Source organism: Megascapheus bottae, chromosome 1 (assembly GCF_031878675.1).
Source record: "Megascapheus bottae isolate mThoBot1 chromosome 1, mThoBot2.hap1, whole genome shotgun sequence".
NCBI lineage: Eukaryota > Metazoa > Chordata > Mammalia > Rodentia > Geomyidae > Megascapheus > Megascapheus bottae.
In genome coordinates, this window is record NC_143509.1 from 36,659,647 (window position 1) to 36,684,972 (window position 25,326).

The 25,326-nt window shown below is 40.0% G+C and overlaps 1 long non-coding RNA gene across 5 annotated transcripts in view; it reads left to right on the top strand.

Annotated features, from left to right (window-relative positions):
• Positions 1 to 25,326, top strand: part of LOC150068948 (uncharacterized) — a 74,301-nt gene that overhangs the window by 7,001 nt on the left and 41,974 nt on the right. For 4 of the 5 annotated variants that reach the window (XR_016535007.1, XR_016535013.1, XR_016535012.1 and 1 more), the window contains exon 4: positions 538 to 653. The exons of the other annotated variant lie outside the window; for it this stretch is intronic. This is a non-coding gene — a long non-coding RNA (uncharacterized LOC150068948). The remainder of the gene's footprint in view (positions 1 to 537; positions 654 to 25,326) is intronic. 5 annotated transcript variants of the gene reach the window in all.

Genomic DNA, 25,326 nt, shown 5'->3' on the forward strand with positions numbered 1-25,326 from the left:
GTCCTTAATGTACTATGTTATCTCTCATCTCCTTTGCTGTCCCTTGGGTATCTCATATTGTTACAGTATCTCACTTTGTTATCTGATATATTGAATTTATTTGTATTTGGTTATTTGAAATTTGATAGGGAAGGGGGGAAAACCAAGACGGGGGGGTGGGTGGTGGATGGGGGGCGGATGGTAATGGGTACCAAGACATGTGAAAGGGTATCAATGTATGTGAATTAATGCACCTTCTATCTGGCAAATATCATGTAACCCTTTTATTAATTACAATAAAAAATTAAAAAAAGGATAAAGGGTCTATTTTTGCATGTCAATAATAAGGCAATATTCCTGGGAATTAGTTGTAGTAAACTCAAGTAGAGATGGACTAAGAATACTTTACCCCTAGATTTTAACATAGATATCTGATAGATTGATCAATAGATAGATAGATGAAATAGATAGATAGATGGATGGATAGATAGATAGATGGATAGATGGCCAATACTGGGAATCGGTGACTTATACCTGTAATTCTCTAATCCAACTTAGAAGGCTGAGATCTGAGGGTCCTAGTTAAAAGCCAGCCGGAGAAGCAAATCCATGAGGCGCTTGTCTCCAATTAACCAGCAAAAAGTCACAAGTGAAGCAAGCCTTGAACGAGAAAGGTGAGTAGAAGCGTGAGGTCCCTAGTTTAATCCCTAGTATGCACACACACAAAAAATAAACAACAACAAAATTATAATGGGATAAAGGGCACAGTCCAAGTGCTCACAATCAGAACTCTCAGAGAACACATGTCTACAGACATGCACAAAAGGGAAGAACATAATAGTATTCTCTGGGTTGGTATGTTAAATGAGCAAAAACATTAAAAAAAAGGGAAAACACAATGGCAAAACTATGATAAGCTGCAATTTCTTAGACCTGTTGTAGCCATTGTTGTGAAGTATATAATCTTTTTAAAATTTAACAATTTATAATAAGAAATTAAAACATTTATGCTGGGTGCTGGTGGCTCATGCCTGTAATCCTAGCTACCCAGGAGGTTGAGATCTGAGGATCATAGTTCAAGGCCAGCCTGGGTATGAAAGTCTGCAAGGCTCTGATCACCAATTAACCACCAGAAAACTAGAAGTGGCACTGTGGCTCAAGCGTTATAGCATTACTCTTGAGCTGAAGAACTTAGGACAGCGTTCAGGCCTAGAATTCAAGCCCAGGACCACCACTACCACCACCAACAACCAACTTAAAATGTTAACTATTTAATCCACTAATTCCACATCTAAAAATTCTCCCTAGGAAATAATTTGAAATATGGGTAAAGAAAAATGCACAAAGATATTTGTTACAAAATGTTATAGTAAAAAATCAAGCATGTCACAGTGCATTAATTTTGCACATTACCAAATGTCTATATGATACAATGGTCTGGTCATAATAAAAATGTGTTGAGACCCTAATGATATGGGAAAATTCTAACATCACTGGTGTATATGTAGATAGCATAGTTGCTATATTAATGAAAGGTTTCATAGGAAGAAAAAGCAAAATGCTAATACTTTTTGGATTGTGACATTTGAGATTTTGTTGTTGTTTTTATAATCTCTATATGTTATACATTTTCTTTTTTTTTTTTTTTTGCCAGTCCTGGGCTTGAGCTCAGGCCTGAGCACTGTCCTTGGACTTTCTCAAGGCTAGAGCTCTACCACTTAAGCCTCAGCACCACTTCCGGCTTTTTTTTTTTTTGTATGTATGTGGTACTGAGGAATTGAACCCAGGTCTTTGTGCATGCTAGGCAAGCACTTTAACCACTAGGCCAAACTCCCGGCTCCTGATATACATTTTCTATATGATCTTTGCACTAAGAAAAAAAATGATCATAGCATGGTTTCTGAATTCTCCAGTTGAGATGGGGCCTCCAGCGCTGAGCTGAACCTTATGGGTGAAAAAAATATAGAACTTGATTGTGCCTGCCAGAAAACTTTCTCAGGAGTCAAATGAAGTGAGTGATGTGCTCCTATCATCTAAGCATTAGGGAAGCTGAGATGGGAGAATCACTAGACTCTAGGGGTTCAAGGTCAGGCTGAGCAACATATGTGACATCCATTTCAAAAGAAAAGGAAAAGAAAAAAATAAAAGGAAAGAAATAAAGAAGAAAAGGAGAAAGAAAAAGGGAAAAAGAAGGGAAAAAGAGAAGGAAGAAAGAAGAGTAGAATGAATGAATGAATGAGTGAAAGAAAGAAAGGAAAAGAATTTTTCAAAAAGCAAGCAAAAAAAGGAAAATAAGGAAGGTATGTAGGAAGGAAGGAAGACAGGAAAGAAGGAAGGAAGAAAGGAAGGAGGGAGGGAAAGAGGGAGGGAGGGAGGGAGGAAGGAAGGAAGGAAACTTTCTCATGGGAGGGAAAGGTGCTTCATTTCACTTTAGTTCTCTGACAGCACAGGCTTGTTGGAAAAAGCTCCTCCTAGGATGGCAGTATTTGAAAAGCCAGATAATCTGGATTGTGGTAGCCATTGTTGATGAAGACTTCTGATGTAGGCTATCCCAAACTGACCTAGCAGAATTATCATCCAGGGTTAAACTATGGAGGTGCTGTCAGGTCTCCATGATGCTCAACAAGACTGCAAGGTCAGCAGCCATCACTGGTGGGCCTTGGCACCTCTGAGAATGTCATGGCACCCACCAGTGGACTACCGAGGGTATCTCTGGGGCGCTGTGGCTCAGGACCACGACAGTGCTGGAGGTATGTGACAGTATGGACAGAGAGATAAGAAGTCCAGGAATGCTGACTATAATCTAGTGTCAGTACTGATTGTGATGCCTCTATAATTGAACCAAGTAAGTTTGCTTGATAGGTCTGTTATTGTTCTGTCTATGGAATCTCTCCTAGCAGTTATTATAATGGTCACACTGAAACCTATGTCAGAATCTTCATCTGTAGCATCTCCTCCATTTATGGCTAAGGAAATGGACTTAAATCATGTCAGATAACAAGAGAGTAAGTAGATCCAGAATTCAAACTACAGTCCTCCAATTCCAGATTCTAACATGTCTTAGAGGAATATTTTGCTATGTTACTTAAAGTTTCATTGTTTTATATCAATTTCACTATTGTTCCCAAGGCCTTGCATTATCCATACTCCATTTGGTCTATATTTTTAAGTCAACTTGGGTTGCTGTTTTGTCAGTCAAATAAATTATCATCATCCTCAGAAATAACTGGCATGAATGGGATTAATGTGCTAATTGTGTCTTCTCTAATTTATACAATTGTTTTTAACCTAATTTTTAAAAATTTGGCTCCTGAACATTCTAAAACACTTGTTATACACAAGGGTGTGTATCATACTTTAGGAGACTCTATTATACTGCTTTATCCAGGCTGGATTGAAAGATCTCTCTTTGATTGTGATATTGTGAAAAGACATTGTGACATAGCAATTATTAGAGAGAGAGGGAATCTCCCTAATGGATTTTAAGGATGACCAAAATGTCAATGATTTACTGCTACTATCTACTTTCCATTGTGGAGGGGTGTCTCTGATTTTCTGGTCTCCATGAAAAGAGATTTGTGTGTACACTGTTTATGGCTGGAGACTTTTCCTATGATGTCAGTGACATCTGTGAATTTCATATATTTTCATTTCTCTACAACGTCTCCCTTATGCCTTTGGGTTAACAGGCAACTAACTGCTTGCTATTCACTAAATGGTCTTACTGTTCTGCTTCTGGTGGAAGCTAACTGCCTTTGATTATTTGGTTTTGATGTAGGTCTTCCAAGACAATGATTGCTTGCAGGAACACCATCTTCTCCTGCTTTCTTTGATCCTGAGCTGAGATGTTCAACTTGTGCTGAGCACAGACAGGACGTCTGGGCTCAGCCAGCTGATCATGCCTATCCAGCCTGTAGAGACACCAGCCGTAGGGCTGGCTCTTCCATGAACAGCACACAGCTATCCTTTAACATAATTTGCAGCGCCTGGGCTGTGGAAGAGATTTGAGAACCTCTTAGGACCACTTCATTCTGCTTTACAGTGGTGAGACCTGGCTAGACTGCTGGATGCTGTCAGTTGTGCATTTAGCCATAAAACATTTATCCAGCAGAGAGTCTCTCAGGGAAAAGTTAATATTTCTTCCTCCTGTGCTGGAAACACATGACACTTTCACTATGATAGTGCTATATACCGAGAGCCAGAGAAGAACCTAGATCACAGTAAACTTGTCTTATGAATGGAGCACTGAGCAAGGCAGCAGGCTTTGGTTTTCCTCCAGGCTGTGTGACTCCAGGAAGGTAACATGTTTTCTAGGCCTCTGTTTACACATTTATAACAATATCTGCTTTATAGGGCTGCTGGAATATGCCTCAAGTGTGCCAAAACACACTGAAACGTGTCCTTCTGCCCTAGAAGCCACTATGGTACATCTGCATGTGCGATAAGCAGATCTGAGCTTATCTGAATTTTGGACACCTAGGACTCTGGCAAGGAGAAAGAGGTAGAGAAGGTTTTGGGCATATGACATTCGTTTGTTTGGTTAGCTGAACAAATATCACTGACAGCAGTGTCCTCTGTTGCTTGTAAGAGTCAGAAACTTGTTTGTGAAACATGGATGTGGGTACAGAGGCAGAAATGGGAAAAAGGAAGAAAGCACATCATTGATTGTCTTCTTGTACCACTTCTCTGAAAAACAATTGAAGGGAATTATTGTCACCTCAGAAATATTTCATTCATTCTCCAAAAATCCTCAAAATGAGCTGGAAAGGAGGGTTTTTAGATTCAAATATTGAGACTTCTGATGAGATGACAGTAAGGGGTTATGTGATTTTTATGCAAATCTTCCTAAAACCCTGGTATCATGCGAATCCTGAGCAACCCCTATATTTAGGCAATGATTTTAATATTAGTTATTATATTTCTTCCTGGTAATAGCTACATGCAAAGTATTTATGTGCTTTTATTATTTGTTTTGCTTCAGTACTAAAGCTTGAACTCTGAGCCTAATGCTGTCACTTGGCATTTTTGCGTAAGACTCCCATTTGAGCCACAGCTCAGTTTTCTGCTCTTTGATGGTTAATTGGATATAAAAGACTCACAGACTTTTCTTCCCTAGCTCGCTTCAAACTGAAATCTTTAGATCTCAGCCTCCTGAGTAGCTAGGATTACAAGCGCGAGCCACTAGCACCCAGTACAAACTATTTTAATAGGGAAATTACTTTGCTCAAATCCCCCTAATAACACTGTGGGGTAGATGGAATTATTTTCATCTTACTGATAACAAACTGAGAACTATGTGTTTCAGCTATATTCTCAGGGCTGGTTGTTTAACACATGGCAAAGAAAGGGACTCAGATTCTGGTTGGTGCAACTAGAACCTAGGATTATTAGAGGATGCTACTTAACCATGACTAATTCTTTTTTTAATATTTTTATTGTAATTAATAAAAGGGTTATATGATATTTGCCATATAGAAGGTGCATTAATTCACATACATTGATACCCTTTCACATGTCTTGGTACCCTTTACCCTCCCCCGCCCCGTTCCCCCCTCCCATCTTGGTTTTCCCTCCTTCCCTATCAAATTTCAAATAACCAAATACAAATAAATTCAGTATAACAGATAACAAAGTGAGGTACTGTAACAATATGAGATACCCAAGGGACAGCAAAGGAGATGAGAGATAACATAGTACATTAAGGACAACAATCATTCGCTATATGGCTTTTGTTTCAATATCCTGGAGGTCCTTTCAATTAGCTTCATACTATATGGCCTTATGTATCAAGGTTTTGCTCTGTTGCAGATCTCTGCTAGTAGAGCCCAAGGTTTATACTGATTATGACAAATGAGGGAAACCACTGAGCCTAAGTTCCTTTGAGTCTGGCTTACTTCACTTAATATGATTTTTTCTAAGTCTTTCCATTTCCTAACAAATGGGGCAATGTCGTTTTTTCTGACAGCAGCATAGAATTCCATTGTGTACAAATACCACAACTTGTTGATCCACTCATCAACTGAGGGACATCTAGGTTGGTTCCATATCTTTGCTATGGTGAATAATGTTGCAATTATCATTGTTGTGCTAATGGATTTAGTATGCCCTAGATTCTGGATGGTTGGGTAAATGCCAAGTAGTGGAATTGCTGGGTCTTAGGGGAGTTCTATGTTTAGCCTTTTGAGGCACTGCCATACTGCTTTCCATAGTGGTTGAATGAGTTTGCACTCCCACCAACAGTGTAGTAGTGATCCCTCCTGGCCACATCCCCTCCAGCATCTGTTATTATTCGTTTTCCTGATCCTGGCCATTCTAACTGGAGTGAGGTGGAATCTTAGAGTTGTTTTGATTTGCATTTCTTTTATGACCAGAGATGTTGAGCATTTCTTCATGTGTCTATAGGCCATTTTTGTTTCTTCTTCAGAGAAGACTCTCTTTAAGTCTTTGGCCCATTTTTTAATGGGATGGTTGTTACTTTGGAGATTAGTTTTGGAGTGATTCAATTTTTTGAGTTGTTGATATATTTTAGATCTAAGGCCTTTGTCCGTTGTTTGGTTGGTGAAGATCTTCTCCCCCTCTGTAGGCTTCCTAATTAATTTACTAGCTATGTCCTTTGCCATACAAAAGCTCTGCAGTTTAATGCAGTCCCACTTATCCAGCCTTTCTCTGATTTGTTGTGATTCTTGGTCCTTATTAAGAAAGTTTCGACCTGTGCCAAGGAGGCCTAGTATATCTCCTATTCCTTCTTGTAAAGTTTTCAGTGTGTCAGCTTTTACCTCCAGGTCTTTGATCCATTTGGAGTTAATTCTAGTGCATGGTGACAAAGAAGGATCCAACTTTAGTTTTCTGCAGGTGCTTAACCAGTTCTGCCAGCACAACTTGTTGAAGAGGCTGTCTTTCTTCCATTCTATTTTTTTTGGCTCCCTTGTCAAAGATTAGGTGGCCATAGGTCTGTGGTTTAATATCTGGGTCCTCAGTTCTATTCCATTGGTCTTCAGGTCTGTTCTTGTTCCAATACCAAGCTGTTTTGATAATTATAGCCCTGTAATAGAGTCTAAAGTTTGGAATTGAAATTCCTCCAGCGCTGTTCTTTCTGCTAAGAAGTGTTTTTGCTATACGGGGTCTTTTATTATTCCATATGAGATTTTGAATTGCCTCTTCTATTTCTTTAAAGAATGCCATTGGGATATTGATGGGTATTCCGTTGGCCCTTGGCAAGATTGTCATTTTCACAATCTATGACTAATTCTTTACGAGGGCTCAATCAACATCTTTGGGGTTTAAAAACTTGACTTTTATTAACTTACTTGCCAAGCCTTAATGGATCATTACAAGATGACTGAAAAATAAGTTACTGGATGAAAAGTTTGAAGTTGATTCCATCAGTTATCATTTAAATAGTTGTTAGAAATCACTTACCTAATTAGCCATTATGATTATTAATCAGATGTTTCTGTGCATACTGAACTCTATTACTCAAATCAGATACTCATTTATGTGTTTTGTTTTCAGCTCTGATAGTTCTGAAAAAGAAGGGGGATTCCTGTTTTTCTAGTAGGCTCCTTATTGGGTATAGTGAATCCTAATTTGGAAACAGTTGTCACTTGGTATCCAGGAGGGACTATTCCATGTTCCTCTATGGATACGCTGTATCCATACTCTGTATGGTGTCTGCTACTAGGTATGTTTTAAGTCATCTCTAGATGACTTAGAATACAATATAAATGCCAAATACATAGTTATATTAGGGAATGATAAAGAAAAGTCTTACAGTGTTAAGGTTGGGTCTACTTTTTTGGCACATATGTGAATAGTTTGGGTCTGAGGATGCAGGACTGATGAATAAAGAGGCTGACCATATTCATACTGGGTGTGCCAGAAGTTGAGCTATGTAAGCAAGCAAGCTCCATTTCTTCAAGCAGTGCTTCTCACCATTGCCATCCACTGGACCCAGCTGGGGAAAGGTCCTGAAGTCCCCTTGGCAAATCTCAAGGGCATCCATGGGTCTGCATCATTTTCTCTCAGCATTAGAGTTGCAAAAGTATTCATAGACAAACACAAAAATTACTTCCCTGTACAGAAATGCCAGAACATAAAGCAGTGCCTCTTAAAACTCAGGTGCACATTAGAATTACCTTATGGGAGAGAGACAGGCTTAAAGAGATGGATGTTTTGATCCTCCCCACTCCACATTTTTCATTAAACGGTCCCTTGAGGGGGCTGCTCAGGCATCTGTGTTTTTAAAAGGCCCTGTAGGTCACTCTGATTTGCTGGTTTCAGACCAGCGATTCATAGATCCTGGTTTTGAGAGGAGACCCATGGCTCCAGTTTAATATGTTTACACTACATTAATTTCTACAGAGACTGATGCTTTGTAGCTTTCTGTCTCTGAAATTAAGAATGGAATAATAAAAATATTCAATCTAAGTAAGATTTCCCAGTGTTATAAGGTTGGGAAGACATTTAAAAAATGTCTTTAGCAGCCTAAGGTATTGCTATCGATGCTAGCAATTATTGAGAAATAGCGTGGGGTATCTGTAAAGGAAGAGCGAGTCTAGTTTAGCTGATCTATTGGGCTTCGTTTCCTAGCATTTGAAGTCTTCTTTCCCTCAAAGGTATACAACAGCAGCAAATCAATAAGCATATCATATTATATTGGAACACTGAAGCACTAAAACTGCTTTATAATATCAACAATCACACCTGTATTAATTATCAGTAGTACGTAGTTATCTGTATTTTGAGCTTCTTTCTCTTATTTTGGCCTGGCTGTAAGTTTTGGGGCTTTTCACATGAGCAGCACACATGCTGCTTCCTTTCTGTTTTAGACCTTGGCAGTGCTGAATTCACAATGGTGCTTTTGTCATGGCAGGAAGGAACTTTTCCTTCCTTGGGCCAGTATTGGAATTTGAACTCAGGGACTTCTTGCTCTTGTTTGGCTTTTTCACTTGTGACTTAACACTCTTTCACTTTCAACCACACTTCTACTCCTGGCTTTTTGCTGAGTAGTCAGATATACGAGTCTCACAGACTTTTCTTCTTGCCTTTAAACTTCCATTCCTCTATCTCAGCTTCCTGAGTAGCTAGGATTACAGGCATAAGCCACCAGTACCTGGCTGGGAAAGAACTTTTTTTTTTTTTTAATGATTTAGAGTTGTAAATTAAACTTTAAATGTTAATGGCAAAGGTGCCAGGTACACATTATTTATCACTGTTGCAATATAATAATATAATTTAGAAAGAAATTATCTTTGCAAAGGGCGATCAGTTTTGCTACTACTTTTTTTTGCTTCTCTACAATCTGACCAGTGGGATGTGGAAAAATGCTTTTACGTGATTATTTACTCTGTTGGTAATCATTGTGGTTTGGGGCCGAGCTGGGCCTTTAGTTCACAAACTTGCATTGCAAAAAGGAATGGGTGTAACTTTAACTTTCTGCCAAAGTTCCTGTGGTTTTAGCCGACACCGAGGAATGTACGGACTCAAGCACAATTCTTATGAGATTTCATTCTTTTACAGTGGTTTGCCACAGGCTAGTTCACATACTGGGACTAGGTAAGCAAAATGTGGTTCATGGTTGATGGCTGGCTGAGACTACCCCATAGCTCACACTCCCATGCCATGGGGGTCTTGTGAACAGTCTGTGTGTTCAACCAAACGCTCAAGACATATTTCCCCACTTTGGGTTTGAAAGGAAAAAAGAAACATTCCTCCCTGTTCTCTGTCTTTCTCTTTCTCCTTTCCTCTGGTCCTCCCTTCCTCTCTGCCCCCTTCTATCCATCTATCTGTCTGTCATATTATTTTTTAAAAGAAGAGAGAGCTCTTTTCCTTCCTTTCCCCTTCCTCTTCCTCCCTCTTTCCTTCTCTTTCTTTCTCTTCTCATTTTGTGCTGGTTCTAGAGCTGATGCTTCTAGTTCTCTATCACTTGAACCATACTTCCTCTTTTGCCTTTTTGCTAATTAGTTGGATGTAAGAATATCATAGACTTTCCTGCGGAGGCTGGCTTTATCATACCTGCATCCTTATAATCTCTGCGTCCCAAGTAGTTAAGATTACAAGAGTGAGCTACAGGCATGTGGACAATGAATGTTTTCTTTAGATCCAGGTGATGATACGGGAAAGGAACTGAGACACACCATAATGTGGAAAATCATTATTTTTCAAGAGTAATGGAGCGATGGAAGTAGAAAAGCTGTATTAAATGATTGCTTCAGCACACTTAGCAAGTGTCTACTCTTGATTTTTAAAAATCTTAAAACTTGCAAACAGATCAGCTGTGCCATGGTTGAATTCTCTTGGAGGAAAAAAGTTATTCTAATTAGTCTAAAAATACCTCAGCAGTCAGCCTAAGGTGACACATAGGTGTCACCTGTTTTGGTAGAACCTAACCTAAGACCTCTAATTCCTCTAGCATAAGCCACTAAACAGCTGTCAGATATGGTAACAAATTTCAGTCACTTGAGAACTATGACTTTGAACTGGTGACCCAGAGCTTTTCTGTCCCTATTATTTTTCCTTTGGGCCACCAGCCTCGACAGACCACACAGACATTAAAGAAAAGAGTACCACCCAGTTCTGTTTGAGACTATACCAGTATGAATTCCATATTAGAAATATTTTTTCTAGCTTAAGTAGCACTTAGCTCTGATTGCTTTTGGTCTTCTTATCCTATTTAGTGACATCATTCTCCCCAAGTCATGAAAATGTTATTAACTTTTCTGAAAACAAGTATTATTTTAAATTAGCTATACAAAGAGCAATTTCAGTTCAACCTGTCAATTTGTAAATACAATGCATCTTGGTCAATGTCATCTCTTTCATCATTCTTCTTGTCTCTCCCAACCTCACTTATCCTCACTTAATTTACCTAGTTCCATTTTGCATATCTACAGGGGATATTATGACACCCTTCCTCTTTCCATTCATTTACCCCCACTCTTCCCTTGACCTCAACTTCTCCACAACACATGTTCCAGCCTCCTGGTAATCATTTTGCAAAATCATAAACTAGTTTTTCAGAGAAGTTACACCATTGGAATCTTCCCCTGCATAAACTATATTTTAATGAATATGTTTTTACATCTTTTTATTTCCTAAGCCTGGCAAATCTCTTCCTGTTTTCCACTGTCATCATTTAAATTTGGGCCTCTTATGATTATATCATCATCCTCTTTGAATAGCTAAGGACCTGTTTTGTTCATGCTCTTGGATTTTTCTCTTACATCAGAGATGATATAGTCTCATCACTGCATGGCTGTTCTTCTGTGGATTGGCAACCATGTTCCTTCTTGCCCCATTTTTCTCCTAACATAGTTCTACCTGGTTCTCTCTCAAATCATGCACCACCTTGACTATCTTCTCTGCTCTAGCTCTGCTGAGTTCATTACTCTTCCTTATGAATAGCATAGTAAGATCTGTTGCAGAAAGTTCCTCCTGCTGTTTCTTTAGCCTGTAACTCCATTCCTCCCTTTCTCTCAGCATCTATAATTTTCTCCTCTTGGAATGGCATTGTTGAAAAGTCTTCTCTGTGTTGAGCAGGGTTAAATAGTTTTTGTCTTTCTGTCTCTCAGATAGCCTTTGTCTTTCTGTCCGACTCATTCCATAAATAGTTGTTCTCTTAACCAGTTGTATCTAATCTTCCTGGAGACTTATCCTGCATCGTGGGTGCTCTTCGAACAACATGTGGTTGGTGCTCAGTCTTAGTTATATTTATTATGGGATTATGGAATGCTGGTTTTCTGAATCAAAGTTCATGAGCAGCTTCTAGTTTACTTTCCTATCAGATGCAATGCCAGCCAGCGTAATGACTGCTCTGTGTGTCATTTGAAGACCTTTGTCAGTTTTCAAACTGGGCAGTAAATCTGGAGGTGGAGAAAGCTATCCACACCGGAGCTACCATCCCAGACTGATTCCCATATCTCCTAATCCTGTTATCTTTGCCTTTATACTATGTGTCACAGTCACACCCAATGCCACCTCCTAGCTTTTCTTGGGACTTTCATTTTGAATTTTCAGGACGTTGCACTTCCTAGACAAGCACTTTGCTGCTGAGTGAAATCCTCAAGCCCTGGATTTGCTTCTAACTGAACCTCTCTAGGACTTCAGAACCTCTCTTTTGCTATTCAACATTTATTATGCACAATTTTAACTGCTTCTTTTCTCTTCTTTCCGTTTGTTAATCATGGGGCTGGAACTTTGGTCTTGGGCACTGTCGATGAGCTCTTCAGCTAAATACCAATGCTTTACCACTTGAGCCACAGCACCACTTATGGTTTTCTAGGGGTTAACTGGAAATAAAAGTCTCATGGACATTTGTGCCCAGGTTGGCTTTGAACCATGATCCTCAAACCTCTGCCTCCTGAATAGCTAGGGTTGTAGGCATGAGCCACCAGCACCTAGCTTTAACTGTTTATTAATTAATAGTTAATGTCATTTAAAAATAGTTGAACATGGGGCTAGGAGTTAGAGTGCTTGCCTAGCATACATGAAGACCCAGGTTCGATTCCTCAGTACCACATGCATAGAAAAAGCTGGAAGTGGTGCAGTGACTCAAGGCTTGAGAAAGCCCAAGGATCAGGCCCTGAGTTCAAGCCCTAGGACTGGCAAAAAAAAATACTCAAACACTGTTGACTGACACCCATAATCCTAGCTACTCAGAGGTAAGAAACTGAGGGTCATGGTTCAAAGCCAGCTTTGGCCTAAAAAACTGTGACATGCTCTTATTAATGAGAAAAAAACAAAGCTGGAAATCAAGATGTGGCTCAAGTAGTATAGCACTAGGCTTCAGTGAAAAAAGCTAAGGAATAGTACTCAGGTCCTGAGTTCAAGGCCCAGTACAGGCTCAACTCAATGGAGAACTATTCAATTGTAGTTTAATGGTGTGTGTGTGTGTGTGTGTGTGTGTGTGTGTGTGTGTGTGTGTGTGTGTTAACAAAATTCATTGTTTCTCCTAAGGCTGAAGTTCTGTCATCCTAGATACATAACTTTGGGAAAGTTTTAGAAATTAACATAAAGTGGGAAAGGAAATAATGTTTGTCTTATAAAATATAGAAGAGCAAAATTATTTGAAATCCTATATGCTTGACAAAGGTATCAGTATGTTAATACTGGCTAATAATAATAACAGTAATAATAATAACAGTAACTAATCACAGTCTATTGATGTTTGATTTGTCTTCTCCTGAAGCATGAACAAGTAATGCCAGATGCTTTTAGCCCCTTGTCATGGCGCTGGAGAGCTGTGATGATTCGTCTAGCCTACAGTAGTTCCTTTCTTGGGTTTGGGGATGTTTTCCTTAAATGTGGCACTGAGACTGAAGTTTGTGGCCTGAATTGACTGCAAGTGTTTATAAATTGTCCTATACCACATAAGTAAAGTATGATTCATTAGTTATTAAGTAATAAACCCAGTGCGTGTTAGTGCCATTACATCTAGAACATAAAGTCACTGATGTAAACTCAGAGGTACTTCCTGTGGAGGTGTCACAGCTCTTGTTTTTTGGCCAAAAGAAAACACAAACTCATCTCAATACAATAACCTAGCAAATAGTTCATGTTTTTAATTTCTTGTGCCTCATCGCAAAAAATCTGAATTGACATGGCAGTAGTGTGCTGTTTAAGTTTTAAGAAAGCTATCCAATTCTATTTCTTTCACAGACTTTGCTCTTTGGGCCAGAGCCCAATGTATTTCGACACAGCTGTAACTATGAACTTAAGTCGCTAGTTAACATTTCCACTTCTAGGCAATTCATTTGACTTCCTTGTTCCAGAAAGGTTTCTGTTCTCTAAGGAAATGTTTCACTGTGCTCTACCCACAGAACCTTTGCTTAATTCAGTGGCTGATTTTTTAAGACTGTAAATGAAAAAGCCAGTGATATATTGAAATCATCTCATTTTTTTTCACGAAGGTAACTGAGGCCTGCTGCCTTGTACAGAATTTCAATGCAGAATAACATTTGTCCTTATCCCTAAAATTACCTCATGTGCTTTACTTTGAATCCCTGGGGAGTTCTCTATGTGAGATTCAATTTATTTGACGTACCAGATGAAGTTTATCTGTTGTCCCCTTCTTTATCAGAGTAGTTGTGCCCTAACCCCTATTAAGACATTAATGTTTCATCAAGTTATTTATATCTGAAAGGTATATTACTAAACTTTAGAAAAAGTTTCAAGACACTGGAGCATGATAATCATGGCAGATCACTTGGACGAATTGAGGTTTATGATTCTGTATTTTATCAGTTATTTGTAACAATGAGTTTTGATACTAATTTTCCAAGTGGAATTGGTTTTGTGGATATTTAGACATATTATTGATATAGCTTCTGTTGATATGGTTCAACACCAAGTGTTGTTTGTTGACTAGACAAAGGATAGTGGGTATGATACTTCTGAGCTCTTTTGTGGCTAAATGTCATGGCTGCATGGCAGTGTGAGTGAATATCAGCATGTTGGTGAGACATCTCTGCAGAAAAAATATCTTTATTTCAGACATGAAACTTGACACTATTGCCTAGGTTATCTAGTGTCTCAGTTTTTCCTGTGACTCTTCTTTATTCTTCTATAAAATTCAGGATATAGCATAGATGATTCTGTCTTCCTTTATTATTGGTATCGAACTCCGGGGCAATGACAGGATGGAGTGTGCTGAGTGTGGAGAATGGCTAGAGACTTTGTGTTGGCATAGTTGCTCTGCCAAAAATCCGTCTGTGGCCAAATAAAGCTGCTCAGGAAGGGCAGCAGTTAGGGGGCTCATTGCTATGACATATACCAGTGTTCTTTCATTTCCTCCCAACCAGGACTGAGTTAACAGCTGAACTCTGAGCATCTAGCAGACCTTTCCATGCAATTACAGGACAGTCCAATCTCTAGCTCTGTGATGCATTCTCCAGAATGGGCATGCATAAGAAACATGTTTCCGCAGTTCAAACACTGCAGTCTTCTGTAAAATATTGGTGAGATGGGAAGAATGGAAGGCATGACATTTTACTATCTGTTACAATACATTAAAGTGATGGGGAGAAAAACCTCTAGTTAGTTGGTGCTTCTTTGGAATGATTCCACAAATTACTCTGTATTTTCTTTTTTTTTTTTTTTTTTGGCCCCTTTCTCTTTCTGGCCCCGCTCGCTCCGGCCCGGCTAGGCCCTCTTTCTAGCTCAGGCCCCGCTCGCTCCGGCCCCGCTCGCTCCGGCCCGGCTTGCTTCCGCCCGGCTCGCTCCAGCTTGCTCTTGGCCCCGCTCGCTCCGGCCGGCCCTGCTCCTGGCTTGCTCTGGCCCCGCTAGCTCTGGCCCGGCCAGCTCTCGCTTGCTCCTGGCTCTGCTCGCTCTGGCCCCTTCTCGCTCTGGCCCCTTCTCGCTCTGGCCCCGCTCGCTCCCGCTCGCTCCGATCCTGCTCGCTCCGGCCCCGCTCGCTCCGGCCACCACTCGGTTGGGCTCTGTTCACTTCAGCTCAGCTCGCTTCTTTCGCTCTCTGTCGCCGTCGCAGTCTTGTCTCTGCCACTTTTCCGGTTTGGTTGTGTCTCGTCTCTGCCACTTCCGGCTTGGTTGTGTATGTGGGATACCGAGGAATCGAACCCGGGTCTTTGTGCATGCTAGTCAAGCACTTTAACCGCTAGGCCAAACTCCCGGGCCCTCTGTATTTTCTTTCATCTGATCTTTTTAGAGAGATAGACGAGTTATGCTCCTACCTTTTTTTTTTTAACCAAGTAGAATGTTTCCTCAAGTTGAATGTGACCCATTCGGAGGAAGTTGACTATTCTTGTTACTAATCTTGTAGTATAGCTTTCATAGAACTTTCTGTGATAGTGGAATTGTATGTATCAACTAACCTCATGTGGCCGTGGAGTGCCTAAAAATATGATGCAAACAACTGAGAAGTGGGTTTTAATGAGTTAACTTTTGTTGTTGTTGGTGGTGGTTTCGGGGCTTGAACTCAGGGTCTGGGCACTGTCTATGAGCTCTTTTTGCACAAGGCTGGCACTCTACCACTTTGAGCCACTTTGCCACTTTCTGGTTTTTGAGTGGTTAATTGGAGGTAAGAGTCTCACAGGCTTTTCTGTGTGGGCTGGCTTTTCATGATCCTCAGATCTCAGCCTTCTGAGCAGCTAGGATTATAGGTGTTAGCCACTGACACCTGGCTACTATATTAATTTTTAACAAGTTTAAATAGCTACATAGATAGGTATTAGTTGTTTTATTGTCTGCAATATTCTAAAATGTTTTTATGTGATTTATTGGAGGCAGACACAATTTTGTGTGTTGATCTGATTTGAATATTATTCTTTAGGGCATTTGCTACGGGGTGTGCTTTTGATATGTTTTTCAAATGTCAAATATATATTTTTTCTCAGAAATTCCAAATGTTCTGTTCTTATGAAGCTTCAAACGAAAAGTTATTTTTTCCTAGTGCAGTTCTTTTGGGGACTCCAGGAAGGACACAGGGTACAAGCCCTATGATGATATATGATATTTCTATTGCTTCCATAAATGTACCTTAGAGTCTCTCTGCTTTCCCAGTGCTTCCTATATCATTTCTTGGTGAAAATGGGGTATCTTATGAATGTTTCTGCATTCTCTTTAATGATGAGGTGGAGAGTGAATGGATGGCAGGAGATAACTGAGTTGGAATTCCAGTGTGAGACATTGGAACAATGATTAGAGCTTCAATGTCTGACTTTTTTCTTTCATGAAATGTGAATGAGAATGCTTAGAGCCCTACATCTCAGTTTCTGAGCTGTTAAGTAGTGCTTGAGTACTGGGGCCACTGTTACTTTCATCTCAGTGGAGACAATGACACTCATATGGACATCTATGGCATATTTTTCCATGTTTGCAATTTCTCATTCAGAGTGGGAACTTGTCACTGAAAATGCTCAGGATCTGAATATTTGATATAGGAAGGCTCTTAACCACAAAAGTGCATTTGTTAATAGCCAATCTAAGGGTATAGAGCTGACCACTGTGTGTACTAAACTGATTAAGTGAAGCCCAGTTTCCTATGAGAAGAAGAAACTGTCAGACTTCTCACTTTATGTACTGGCTTGATGATGTATTTACTTCTTGAGATAGGAAGAAATATTAGTTCTGGTCCTTCCTCCAAGATTCATTGTGTGACGTGGAAAGTTCATTTAATCTGTATAGAGAATCTCCAGAAAGGAGATGAAGCAACTTCTGATCTCCCAATGAGAGTCACTCCATCTGTCAGGTGATTGTGTCTAGATTTTGTAATATGATTTTATTCTCTTTGATGATAAAGAGACATGCCTAATTTTTCATTGTTTCTGAAACCTCTGCTTCTAAAATGAAATGTGCAGAAGTGTGGTACACTGTGGTACATTTACAGTAAGGCTGCTGACTTAATTCACACTCTATACAGATACCTAGAGAATCCAGCTTCTGATGATCACTTCTGTGGCTAATCTGATTCTTTCCTTGGTCTTTTTCTTTGTTTTGTAATCCTGAGGATGTTAGGCATCGGTTAGTGCATAATAAATTACCTTCATGTTTGGCAGCTTAAAATAGCTTTCAAAGCTGGGTGCTGGTGGCTCATGCCTATAGTCCTAGCTGAGATCTGAGGATCAAGGTTCAAAGCCAGCCTGGGCATGAAAGTCTGTGAGACTTTTATCTCCAATTAACCACCAGAAAAATTGGAAATGGTGCTATTGCTCAAGTGGTAGAGTGCTAGTCTTGAGCTGAAGAGATCAGGAACAGTGCCAAGCCGAGAGTTCAGTCTCCACAATCAACAGCAACAGCAACAGAAAACAAACAATGACAACAACAAAGCCCCCAAAGAACCAGCTTTCCTGGTCTTCTGATTTCTGTGTGATTTCCTTAGGCTTTGTTCTGTCACAAGGCCATCTTCAGGGGAGTGTCTCTGGTGACCACCTCCTAGGGAATGCTAAAGATTGGGGATTGAGTCATTTTCTTTGTTGGCGATTTAGTGCTAACACTAAGAATGTCCTGGGAGCACTATCTGGGTTTTGCATGCCTCCTCAACTGAGTGGTCCAATCCTCTTATGTTCATCTATATCATGGGGCAGGAATCAGTTGCTCGTGAGTTGCTAGACTGTGGACTTTACTTCTTCTTGACCAGGAGCTTTCCTGAGTTCACTCCCACATGGACCTCTCTGTCAGGCAGCATACAACATGGCAGCTTGTTTCATCAATCAAAAGGAAGAGGGAAAGTAAATAGGAAAACTAACTTTTTCAAATCTAATCTCCAAAGTACTAATCCAGTGTATTTGCTTCTGTTGGTTAGAAGCAAGTTTCTAGTTCCAGCCCATATTCAAGGGGAGTGAGATCCAGAAAATAGAGACAGCTGGGAGCCATTTTAGGAGCTTCCAGCCATTGGGACAACAGCAAACAACCAAATACCTCAGCTTAGCTTAGTTTGGAAAATGTGAACACAATATCTTTGAATAGTCATTATAGTCTCACATGTGGGATCTAAAATAATGAAAAGCAAAGAAGCAGAGAATGGAATGGGAGTAATCTCGGACTGGGGAATATGTAGAGGGATGGGTTGAAAAGTTATGGTTAAAAGTTGCAAAGTTTCAGTCCTACAAGACCATTCAATTTTGCAGATCTATTATACAGCATTATACCTATAGCTAACAAAGTATTGTATTGTGCTTAACATTGACTAAGAGGGTAGAGCTTATGTTAAGCCTTTTCAACACACACAGCAACAAGAAGGAAGTGAGCAAAGCTTCAGGAGGTAATAGACAAGTTGTATACTTACCGAACAGATCTACTTGTATTCACTAGATATGTGTAGTCTTTTATAGATAGTCATAACTCAACAAATTGTTTTTAAGAAAGAATTGTATGTGTTCTTTGGGGGATAGTTTCTTTTTATATGGTAGGAAAAAGGCCTACTGACCTTGTGACAATTGAAACTGGAGATTCTTTCCCATGTTGCCCTGATGTCATTATCTATCTGCCATGATGTTTCCCTGCCCACTTCCTGACTGGTAGCTGAAGTAGTCAGTTTTGTGATTTCTTCAACCACTTGGTCTTGTTGGGTGGTTTTCTCTGCTGATAGGATGCCATGTGTAATTGTGAAGAGAGGCTGCTCCTTTCCTCCAGGCTAAGCCTACAACTTAGCAGGTGCTCTAATAGCTCCTGTGATGAACTCAGGGCCACCACATATCAATCAGCTCCTTCCTAATGGCATGTGGATATTTTCAGATACTTTTAATCATGGGAACCTGTGGTGGAACTGGGTTCTGGCCCTCTCTTTGTCACGCTGTCTGACCCAATGTTGTTGGATGTGGCCATTTGCTGAGCCTGAAATGGAAACAAGCAGAGGTCCTTCTGCTTATCTTTCATCTTAACCTAGGTAAATTCCCTTCTATAATTATACCCAGTTTGGGGAAAAGCAGAGAGGAGACCACACTCCTGCAAAATGCCCCAAACACTATCCTCATTACATTGGTTTTATAGTAGCAGGTGACTGACAGAAGCAGCCAGTTACAAGACCTCTGGTTTTGGCATTCAAGGGCCCGGTTGTTCTGTTGGGACCAAGATGGATTAGAAACGGGTTCAAAAGCATTTTTAAATGCTTTTCTATTGGTATTTTCCTATAAAATGGAGAGAATTTTCATGGGGTTCCCATGTTGAGAAGGCTGAATAATATGTTGATATATATATATGTATATGAAAATAACAGAAGGATATTTAAAAAGAGAAGAACAGGAAATCATGACCATGCAGGAGAAAATAGTGAGGAATAAAGCACCAGATGCATTCAGTGGGAACGAAACAGTTAATTAGTTCTCCTCCCACTGCCCTTTGAAGCAGCTGCAGCTAAGAGGGAAGTTTGCCATGGAAACACAGGAAGTATCAAATCTGGGCAACAAGGGATGCTTGTCTCATAGTAGCCACACTGGAAGTAGCTGTCTTCCCACCAAAAAGCCTGGGGCTATACAACACTTCTCTATGCTGTGGCACAGGATATAGAGACAAGAGAGGAAGGTTTATTTATGTCAGCCAGCAGCCAGAGACAGTTTGCAGAGTGTAGATGGAGAAAGCAGCCTCCTGACAAATAGAACTGATGAGGAACTGGAATTAAAAAATGAAGCTCTGAATAATTGCAGATGGAGAAATGGCATCAAATAACTGGCATTGGAAGTCTTGACATAGTGAGCAATATTTTTTTCAATTCAGATGATGTGAGATCCAGGCAGAGAGAACTCAGAAGGCAAAGGCAGAGCTAAAACTGGATGATAGAGGATGGATATCTCAAGAGGACCAGGTAGAAATGTTCTGAACTATTGCTGGGCAATTTTAAAAGACAGAAGTAATTCTGCATTGAAAGCTAATTGTCAGTTTTCTTTGCTTACCTTTTTTTTTTAAATGCATATAATAGAGCTTGAAGTCGGCCTGGACACTGTCCCCTAGTTTTTTCTCTTTAGGCTGGTGCTCTATCACTTGAGCCACTCCTCCACTTCTAGCTATTTTGAGAGTTAATTGGTAGTTAAATGACTATGCGCCATGATCCTCAGATCTCAGTCTGCACAGTAGCTAGGATCATAGGCCTGAGCCACCAGGGTCCAGCTGGTTTAATTTACATTTAGTTCAGTTTCACTTATTAGCCTGTAAATTATTTATGGCTTTCTTTGTATGGGGAGTCTTTTCTTTTTGGTGGTAGCAAGGTTTGCACTTAAGGCCATATGCTTCCAAGCAGCATTTTACCACTTGAACCATCCCCCTAGCCCTTGCTGATGTAGGTTAGTTTTTAGATAGGTTCTTGACATCCTTTTCCCTAGTTGTACCAGCACGTGCTCAGCTTATTGATTGAGATGGGGTTTCATTAACATTAACTCAAACGTTACTCTCCCCTCCTTTGCCTTCCAAGATGCTGCAATTACAGATGTTTGTCATCATGCTCAGCTTCTCTTTTTACTTAGGGATTTCTTGATAATCTTGCATATATTTGTTTAGGCTAGGAGGATTTACATATTGAAGATGGTAGTACCAGGACAACAGTAACTGTTACAAAAAGTGGTTGAAGGGAGCTAATTCCCTCTTGGACATATCATGAAGCATAAGCACAAAGACATGACAAAGGTGAGACTAATTGGAGCATAAAATCAGAGGGCAAAAGGAAGTGCAGAAGACTCAGTCCACAAAGAATAATGTGTTTATTAATAGGCCTAGGAGCATCTGTAAGAGTGTAGATAGATCTGAGAAGGGATTCACATTAAGTTGTGTTGTGCTTTGGCTGCTGGCTGAAGAAAGCAAGTATGAGCGAGGGGGAGATATGGTTGTGGTAGATTGAGCACCTTAGCCTTCAGGTGTTTATTAGCCCCTGGCTCCAAGAACCAGTATGAATGTCTTTTGGATAGAGAAATTGCTAATAAAAGCAGGAAAACAAAAAACCCTGTTTTCCATTTGACATAGGTGGAATGTTGGAAGGGCATCCTTCCAATGCTAAACTGACTATTGGGCCTGCCAGAATGCTAGGGTTTATCATCCTACTGGGAGGCAGCTTTTCCCTGCGAGAAAAACTTAGCCAATGAAGAGATGAGGTGCTGCCCTTATGAAATGACTTCTCCCATCTGCCCTGGAAAGGTTGTGGAATAAAAGAGAAATCTGGTTCTTAGGGGACTTCTCGATGATATTCTGTTATTTCTAGTAATATCACTTCTTGTAGCCAGGTTCTAGAAGTATATATATATCATTGTCCTCATTACATGTGTTAGGTAACTGAAGCTTAGCAAAGTGTTTACTGCATCAAAACAAGAAGTATGAACACTAGGACTGAAACCCACTTACCTGCCTGCAGAGCTTGTTTATATTAATCTCTGTGTTTCTGGAGTTCCCTTCGGTGCTCACTTACATTACAGTTCCAGAAGCAGAGGAAATAATAGGCAAGCTTTAAAAGGAAAGTCTTAACGATACTCCAGGTCTTAGTAACACTTCAAACAGATCAACTAGACAGGGCTGCAGAGTTCTGTCCAAGGTCCAGAAACAATGGTTCAGTTAGAAACTGAAATCACCTCTGGTTATGGAAAAAGGAGATTCTTTTCTCAAATGTAGGTCATATATGCTCTTAGAGTCAAATTTTTAGATACCACATGTGTTCAACATGAAGCTCACTCACTAGTGCTTGCATTATCTTGTCCAAGTTGCTTAACTTATTTGAATTTTATTTTGTATCATAAAAGCATTTGGTAGGTAGAGTCATTGTGAAAATTCAACACAAATTTATAAACGTGACACACCAATACCCAGATTCCAATGTCGTTAAGTTGTGAAGTTGTGAGTAATCTCTTTCTGATAACACACGGGCTCCACCTTTACCATTCAAATCTATACAGACATGTGACATCTGTGACTCACTGATGTGGCAGATATAATACTATGTGACTTCTAAGCCTTGATCATAAGAGAGATAGCATTTCCATCTGCCACTTCTCTTGAGCTATATGTCTTTGGAATGTACTACCATTCATGAGAATCACAAACTAACTCACAGAGAGAAGTCCCCAGGCCTCCAGAAGACAGACTGCCACTATCAAACAGCAGACCTGAATGAAGGTGACTTCAGATGGGTCTAGTTCCAGCCTTTGAGTCTCTCATTTGAGGCCCCAGATATCATGGATCAAAGCCGAGTTGTCTTCGCTGTCACCCATCCAAGTTCTTCTACAGAATCAGTGAGCATACCATGTCACTGTTTCATGCCATTGAATTGGGGAGAAGGGTATAACTTCATATGTGTCAATAGTAACTGGAACAGACTTTGATACCAGGTGAGTAACACAAAACAGTAAGATAAGACAGGTAGGGATTTTACTTTAATTTTTTCAAATTCATTTCTTGTTTTTTAATTTAGTTTGCATCACAGACAAAGTACTTCATCAAGAGGTCATCCCTCAGCTGATAACTTAAGAACTTGATTGCCAGAAAAATGCAAGCAAAATTTAAAGGAAAATAATACTTTACACTGATAGACTGAACATGATTCTGGGTTTTTTCAGCTTTTGAGGAAAGAAATTTTTGTTTGAGTCTTTCCTTTCAACTGTTTTACCTGAGGACTCGCTAATATAATTTTGAGAATATTCTAAAGGGTAGTTCTTAGACAGTCAACTCCTATATCAGGAGTCCATAATAATAAAAGTTTATATTTACAAATGATCTTACATGAAGTTTTTATGATTCATAATCCCAACTGAATGTTTTAAATGCATTCATATAGGTTGAACATAGACACAGATAGTAGCCACAGAAGATAAGCATGAGATAACTGTTTGCTTCTAATTGCAGGTATTTAAATGCATTATAGAGTATACCCATGCCCCAAAGATTGTACAAAGAGAGGAAGAAACAGTAACTTTCAGCATTTTTGTGCGGGTATTGAGAAATAAAGTTCTGGGGTGAAATGCTGAGAGGGCCTAGTAAATTGGCACACACCTAGATGCTATGCAAGCACTTGGAAATCATCTCACTCTGAGAGAAGAAACAGATACTGGGGGAAGGTTGGGGAGGCACATTATATAATTGCCAAGATCGCCAATGGTCTGAGATTTTATAAAACCTATAAGCCATCAGGCTAGTCTTACACAAGGATAGAATACTTGAGACTCCTGAGGCAGAGATGAAAAATTACATATTATTGTGGCAGTAGCAGCGGGCTGACATCAGTCTCCAAGGCATAGTTTCCACTGGTGTCAAGAAACCCAGTAAAAGCCAGTGATGACTCAGGTCTGTGATCCTAGCATGGTGCAAACCCAGGTAGGGTAGACAAATATGTCAGAGAATTACCTGCAATTAACTGATAAAAACCTGAAAGTTGAAGTGCTCAAGTAGTGCAGTCTCAGCCTTGAGTAAAAATGCCAATGGGAGAACACAGATCCCTGAGTTCAGAACCAGCATAGGTAGATGATATAGATAGGAAGACAGACAGACAGACAGACAGACAGATGCATACATACATACATACATACATACATACAGATATAAATAGAAACCAACATACTCAATACTTAGAAGAACCCAGAATCTTGTACAGTATTCATTAAGTATTCTTGATCTTAGCTTGAGAGATTATTTATTATTATTCTATTGACCTAGACAACAAGCAGGGCTTGTTGTCCTTTGTTCAGAAAGAGACACAATATTTCTATTTCAAAAAAGTTTGCTATACAAGTGTCATTGAAAAGGTAGCTCCGAGTTGTAAGCAGCCATCCCAGAAGACCACGTGGATGTGAGAAGGAGGTTTATCACCCCAACAGGAGCAGGAGCAAAATGGTGCCTGGCCTCCTCCTTACACTGGCGCTGGGGGTGGGAGGTACTCTGCGTGCACAGCTAGGTAAGGGAGGATAGTGGGAAGGGAGAAACTGGTGGGAACCCTGGGAGAGTTCTTTGTGAAGGGCAGAGTGGAGTTGGGGTTTGGGTGGAGAGCATTTGGCTGATGCAGCTGAGGCAGATACTTGCTGACCCTGGGAGTGAAGTGGGAGGGTCGGAGGACGTGAGGACCCGAATGCTATCTAGAGGAAAGGGCATCTAGTATCTCTGCTTACAAGATAGAAATAGTGAGAAACTTGTGGAAAATTGTCTATGCATAATAACCCCAAATATCGGAGGACTCAGATCATATAATAGCAAGGGTCAATGACATCTCTCTATGTTAGGAAAGTCATGACACATGTGAACCACAACTTGGGCTTGCATATATTTTCCTCTGACTGTACTTCAGCTTGTAGTCATCATTGAAGTTGTAGAAGACAACTTACTAGTTCAGTATCACTTCCGTTCAAATCTGTCTTCTTTCAACATTGGTTTGGAGACCTGGTGGCTCCTATTGGATTCAGAATTTCATTGTCATGATGACTCTGAAATGGAGGTAACAGTCTTTACTGTAGATGGAAAAGGAAATTTTCCCAGAGCTAGTTGAAGAAGAACCCGTGTGATTGCTTGATAGTAACAAATGCACATTTGTAAGAAAAGCCAAGCTCCTGACACCATCTTAAAAGAATAAAGAGCTTGAGTTTGGTGGATCATACCTGTAATCCTAGGTACTGAGGAGCTAAGATACAAGGATTGCAGTTTGGAGCTTGCCAACAAAAGAAGTCTGTGGAAATGTGACTCAAATTGATAGAGAGCCAGCATTGAGTAGAAAAGTTAGGAGTTATACCTCATATCCTCAGTGCAGGTCCATGTAAACACACACACACACACACACACACACACACACACACACACACACACGCATGCAGAGACTTCAGAAGGAGTTATTTTGGGTTAAGAGATCTACCTGCTTTCTTCCATACCTCATCTCCAGACTTTCACTATTCTATTAATTAATACCCTTGGTGAAAGAGAAATTAGAAAAACTGGCTCATG